Raw genomic sequence first — 6,061 nt, 5'->3', positions numbered from 1 at the left:
TTGAAGGCGCGCTCTTAGAGCATATTCCCACAATGAAAATGGAGGATTAGGATCTAGCAAATCATGAGAAATTCCTACATTTGGTGAAAAATAAATATTTGGTGAAGATATACTATGAGGAGACTGGAGTCATGCGACTAGAACCCATTAAGTGGGTCACGAGGGTTGAGAAGGTTGGGTTGCTAAATATGCTATGGGTACCGCATTTTAGTAGAACCACTATCAACACAGTGTGCATACACAAAATGCTTACACTATTTCACGATGGGTGTATTTGGTTGGGAGAGCCCATCCCCATCACAAATATGTTGATGCACTGTATCACAAGGTTTCCCTACCAATGGTTGGATCCCACTGAGGAGTTTTTAAAGAAGAGTAAAGAAAAACAATTCGCGGATATAATGGAGAATGAGTTTGGCTTAGTAAATATGTTGCGTGGATACTCTATCCATTCCATCACAAACAAGGCGATGTAGTTTCCCACCCAGATTTTGACTTGCAAGGTCATGAGAAAGTGTCGTACGGATGAGGTGTTGGTGCCAGTCATTTCATTGGATACACAATGCGCGAAGGGGACGTCGTACAACTAGGTGTAGTACCTCTTCAAAGAGTTTCTTTTGAATTGTCGTGAAGTAGAGGACGATGACAAATAATTCTGCTATGCCTAGCTACTATTGTTAATTACCTTAGTTGCGTGTACATTGCTAGAAGACAGTCAGTTCCCTCCACAGGATGTCGATTTACCAAAGTTCGTGAAGTTCACTTCACTATGGGAAGAAAAGGATCCATAGAGGGTCATGGAAATAAAGATATTATGGGTGTTTGTTGAGATGGACCTCCTCACAGTGATCAGCCAGAGGCCGAGGCTATCACCTACCTTGTTTGGGCAGTTGGAGGCTTACATGCAATTTAAAGCATATTTTCACAATGTATCCATCTGTGAGAGACGAGATCCCAAGAAAGTATTGTACAAGTTGTCATACCTAGTCCCTGACACAAATGTACAAGAAGTCGTGGGAAAATGGCCAGCGGTGTGGCTACACCCATAGATCTTGGTGCTAGAACAAGAAAAGGTGGAGAAATCTCCTCCGCATAGGCCATTACTGTGTAGAAGAAAAAAGGAAGCTGAGAAGGCTACCTCTCAAGAGAAATCAGTATAGAAAAAGAAAGAGGTTGAGCAAGAAACAACTGAAGAAAAAGCAGCATAGAAAAAGAAGGAAGTTGCTGACAAGGAGCGCACTGCTAAAGAGGCCATATTGGAGGTTGAGGAGTTTGCTTCTCAACATACTACGAACAAGGAAGGGTCTGAGGAGGAAGGAGGTGGTGGCAAGGGGTAGAGCACTCATTTGAGAATTACAAAGTGCGAGAAGGAGACCACTTCTGGACCCAGGAAGAAGCAAAAGTCGAACAAGCATGTACATGCAGAACCAATGGTCCCCACTGAGGGGAACTTGGATGAGACTAGAGACAAGGTCCATGATATAGTGACTGAACTATGGCAATAGTTTAAACATGTTGTCTTGATGGGGCCTGACCTAGTTTCACTTTTAACTGCACTAACCAACAAAACCCTAACTATTCGCCATTTCAGCAAAAACCTGCGTAGCGCAGGATGCAATCTCACCTCAAACAGTATTGGGGGATGCTAGAACTAGGTTTCTACATCCAACGGCCTGTGTGATGGTTTCCTGAAGTTCCTACGGCTTAGATCTACCTTGCAAAGATCTAATCCTTCCGATAGACAACTACTACAACTCTATCTAAATAACCTGCAGATCTTTGTGAAAGGGAATTAATTGTACTTATCATGCATAAATATTATAGATCTACTAGGTTTGCACTGTAAATAAGAATTCATTCATACAAAACATATTACAGATTGAAGATACATAAACATTGTAGAAGTAAATAAAACGACAGAAATGCATCAATTTTGGCCCAAAACAGTGTTTATTAAATGTAAACATTCAGATACAGACTTTTTATCCCTGTGCGCTTAGTTGTAGGGGCCCACGCACTCAACTTGCAGACTTACCAAGGTCTTCACACACTCAGCTGTAGGAGCCTTCTCCTTTGACCTAAGTACATGAAACAAACCTTTCCTATCTTAGCACCTTGCCCTTACAATGGTTCTTCATTTAAAGTTATTTTTTAAGACTCACTATGACTCAACTTTATATAGTATTTACTTTACAATACCATGGTCCACAGACCATGGGCAGGTCTCAAAACAACTCTGTTACCTACTCACCTAAAGGACTAAAGCCCCTCTAACTCTACAAAGTTTCATGCTCTACTTTCCACATTTCACAAATACTTTATCCTTGCTACAAAAAGATATTGCAAAAATGACTCAAAACTCAACAAAATTGACCCTAGGGACCCCATCCCAATAGGCCCCCATTAGAAATTGGGTGAATCACCCTCAAGTCACTCAGTTGGTGCCTCGATCTTGTTGCAGAGGTCATTGAACTTGACCTACAATGTTGCTATGTCAGAAGAATCCTGTACCGTGGCTTGTTGCACTTCCTCTACCATATTTTCTATAGTTGATCCCTCCATCGCGAGGAGCATCTTCCTTTGAGTCTATTGGAGTGTCTTCAACTTTTTCTAGATGGACAGAGTAAACTGACTTCCTTCCTTTTTTCAAGGGTGTATTCTAGCTATTGAAACAACCTCTTTTCTCTGTAGCTCTTAAATTTTTGATTGCAGTTGTTTTTCTTTCTACAATCAAGTGAGGTGTTGGATTAGCATCGACGTGCGCATAGTCACCCTGATTTCATCAAAATTTTGTTGTGTCTTCCAGAAATATGTGTTAAACTTCTACAGGTTTGGGTCCTTCTGTAGAGTCATCCATAGTTCCATGGCTTGCTTGAAGGTCAGTCTGTAACCTGTGACTGTTGCATCCAAAGTGCCCATGCTCTTTCTGATGGCTGCTCCGCACTGCACCCATATTTCTGGCAGAGCGATTGGCTTGAATTTCAATTCCAGCTTTGAAATCTTCATTTGAAATTCAAATGTTACCTGGCCAACCTCATCCTTTGATTCTCTTACTATGGCAGCCAACTTCCGAATCTTTGTGGCTGGTTCTACATCCTCTGAGTGTGAAGTTCTGACAGTGTCTTGCATGCCTACGCAATTGTTGCCTCCAAGTTTTGGCTTCACACAACCATTTCTTCCTTTTCTTTCAGAGCCTGAGCCTTTTCTGTGAAAATCTACCCATTGTTCATCTTGACCTCACTGATGACTGATAGTGTGCCTACTCCCTGATCCTGAGCTCGTCTGTTAACCCCTGATGAAGCACATGGAGGGTTTGAATAGGTAGTGTGACTAAGTTGACACCCACATCCTTGATCTGTTTGAGTTGGGTATTTGCTTCATCTGCCTCTACATGTGGTGATCCTTCTAGTAACAGGGTAACTCTGAGGTCCAGAATCCTGTCTATGTCTAGTACTGACGTGCTAGCATGTTGCATGCTCGCTTGAATCCCACTCACTTGAATTCAACCTGTTTGAATCTACAATTCATGGAGATCCTTATGTAAGCTCTCTAGTGTCTACATGTATTGTTGCTCTAATTATGTCCAAAGCTCCGTTATTGTGTCATGGACCTTGTCTCCATTCTCATCCAAGTCCTCCTCAGTGAGGACCATTCAATCTACATGTGCATGCCTATCGGATTTTTGTTTCTTTCTAGACTCGGAAGTGGTCTCCCTTGTCCAGTTCTAAAATATAAATGGAGTTCTCTTCCCCCTACCACCGCCTCCTCCCTCCTCCGACCCTTCCTTGTTCGCAGTATGTTGAGAAGAAAACTCCTCAAATTTCTATGTGGCTTCCTTCGCGGCGTGCTCCTTGTCAGTGGCTACCTTAGAAGTAACTTCCTTATTTTCCTGTGTTGCTTTTTCTTGGGCTATTTCCTACTCAACCTCTTTCTTTTTTAGCACTGCCTTCTCATCAGCAGCAGCCTGCACAACTTCCTTTTTCTTTTGCACTATTGTGGCCTACATGGAGGAACTTTCCTCGGCCCTTCTTGTTCCCGCACCGAGATGTGATGGATTCTTCCACTCAGTGGGCCATTTTTCTACGAATTCATGTACATCTGCATCCGTTACTAGGTATGTACATATGCGTCCGTTACTTTCTTAGGGTCTCACCTCACACGGATGCATACATTATGAAAATCTGCTTTAAACTATGGATAGGACTTGAATTTTCCAAACAATGTTGGTGATAGCCTTGGCCTCTGGCTGATCACGGTGCGAGGGTCCATCTCCACCAGCACCCAGAATACTTTCATCTCTGTGACCCTCTCTGGGTCCTTCGTTTCCCATAGCAAAGCAAACTTCGCTGCCTCCAGTAAATCATCGTCCTCTGGAAGGAAATGGCTATCCTCTAGTAGCCTCCACGAGATGTAGGTAATCAATAATAATAGCTAGGCATAATGGGATGCCTTGCCATCATCCTGTGCTTCGCAATAATTCGACAAGAACTCTTTACAAAGGTATTGCACCCAGTTGTACTACACCCCCTTCACGCATTGTGTAGCCAAGGAAATGACTGGCGCCAACACCTCATCCATGCGACACTTTCTCATAATCTTGCAAGCCAATATCTGGGCGAAAAGTTACACCTCTCTATCGGTGACAGAATGGATAGGGTATCCATATGACTTCTTCACTAAGCCATGCTTGTGATTCATTTTATTCATGATTTGTTTCTCTTGACTCTTACCTCCAAACTCCTTTGCAAGATCCAACACTTTGTAGGGAAACCTTGTGATATGGTGGATCAACATATCTTTGATGGGGATGGGCTCTCTAAGCCAGAGAGACCCACAATGCACCAGATTAAGTAATTGGCATATGCACACCATGTTGATAGTGGTTCAGCTAAAGTGTGGTACGCACAAAATATTCAGCAACCTGACTTTTTCAACCCCCACGACCCACTTCATAGTCTCCAATTGTGTGACTCTATTCTCCTAATAGTATATCTTTGCCAGATATTTATTTGTCGCCAAGTGTGGGAATTTCTCGTGATCATCTAGATCTCATTCCTCCATTTTGAGTGCGAGAATGCATCCTAATTGTGCACCTTCAAAGGGTACTTTCTTCGGCAATAATGGGGTAGAGACAATAAATTTTCCAAAATTGGAATCTTTTTGTATGTTCGCTTTGCCCATTCGCGGAGGAATATAGTATGGGAGCCGAGTGATAGGCTCGCCCTCCTCAGCATCCAACTCTTCAACCCCATCGCGAAGCTTCTCTTCGTCCAGGTCCATGGGTTCATATGGCTATTTGTCTTTTTCCATATTTCCTTTTTGTTGAACCTCTACAGGGTTCTTACTCGGTGACTGTCGCATTGGTACAACTTGTGGTTTCTTCTGTTTTTCCTTAGTAGTGGATGGTTTAGGCCTAGGCAACCTTTGCGTCATAGGCACATATGGTGTAGATTACATTGTCGACACAATTTTAGGGGCTACATCATCAGAGAAATCAACTTCAAAGAGTGTGGCTCCGAAGACAACTGCTTCTGCGGGACTAGTTGCAGTCATTTTCTCAAAGATGAGCTCACGGGTCCGCTTAGGTAAATTTGCAAACACTGGCTGTGATAGAAGTACCTCCCAATCTTCATGGTTCATAGGTTTCAGAAAACAGAGCTTGCAAATAATTTTTAGAAGGTAAAGTGTTCTACTACAGGCCAACATGTCAGATTTATAGGTAATTTCAAATTCAAATCCGATCATTCCCTCCAATTTATGTTCATAAATGCATCTTTGCAATAGATTGCCAAATATTTGTGCCATAAATGTAGCCTACCCTCTCCTCCTAACTGGAGTTTCACCATCCAATCAGCTAGAGTGCATCCAACGATTATTTTTGAACTCATTTGCGCAGCACCATCCTCCATGGCGCAACCCTCTTAGCATAGCTCCTTCAGGCACACTTCTAACTTGCTTCTTGAAACCCCCTTACTTCATTTTCCCATTCTTCAGGTAGTGTATTTTATAGTCTCGTACTTCCTTGCATCTTCTTGGAGTACTAAGGTTGACCTACTACCAT

Source organism: Pinus tabuliformis, chromosome 5_2 (genome assembly GCF_031772625.1).
Source record: "Pinus tabuliformis cultivar Carrire ecotype Pingquan chromosome 5_2, CPIR1, whole genome shotgun sequence".
Classification (NCBI taxonomy): domain Eukaryota; kingdom Viridiplantae; phylum Streptophyta; class Pinopsida; order Pinales; family Pinaceae; genus Pinus; species Pinus tabuliformis.
The sequence above is the reverse complement of the archived record's forward strand: the minus strand, read 5'-3'. Positions refer to the sequence as shown.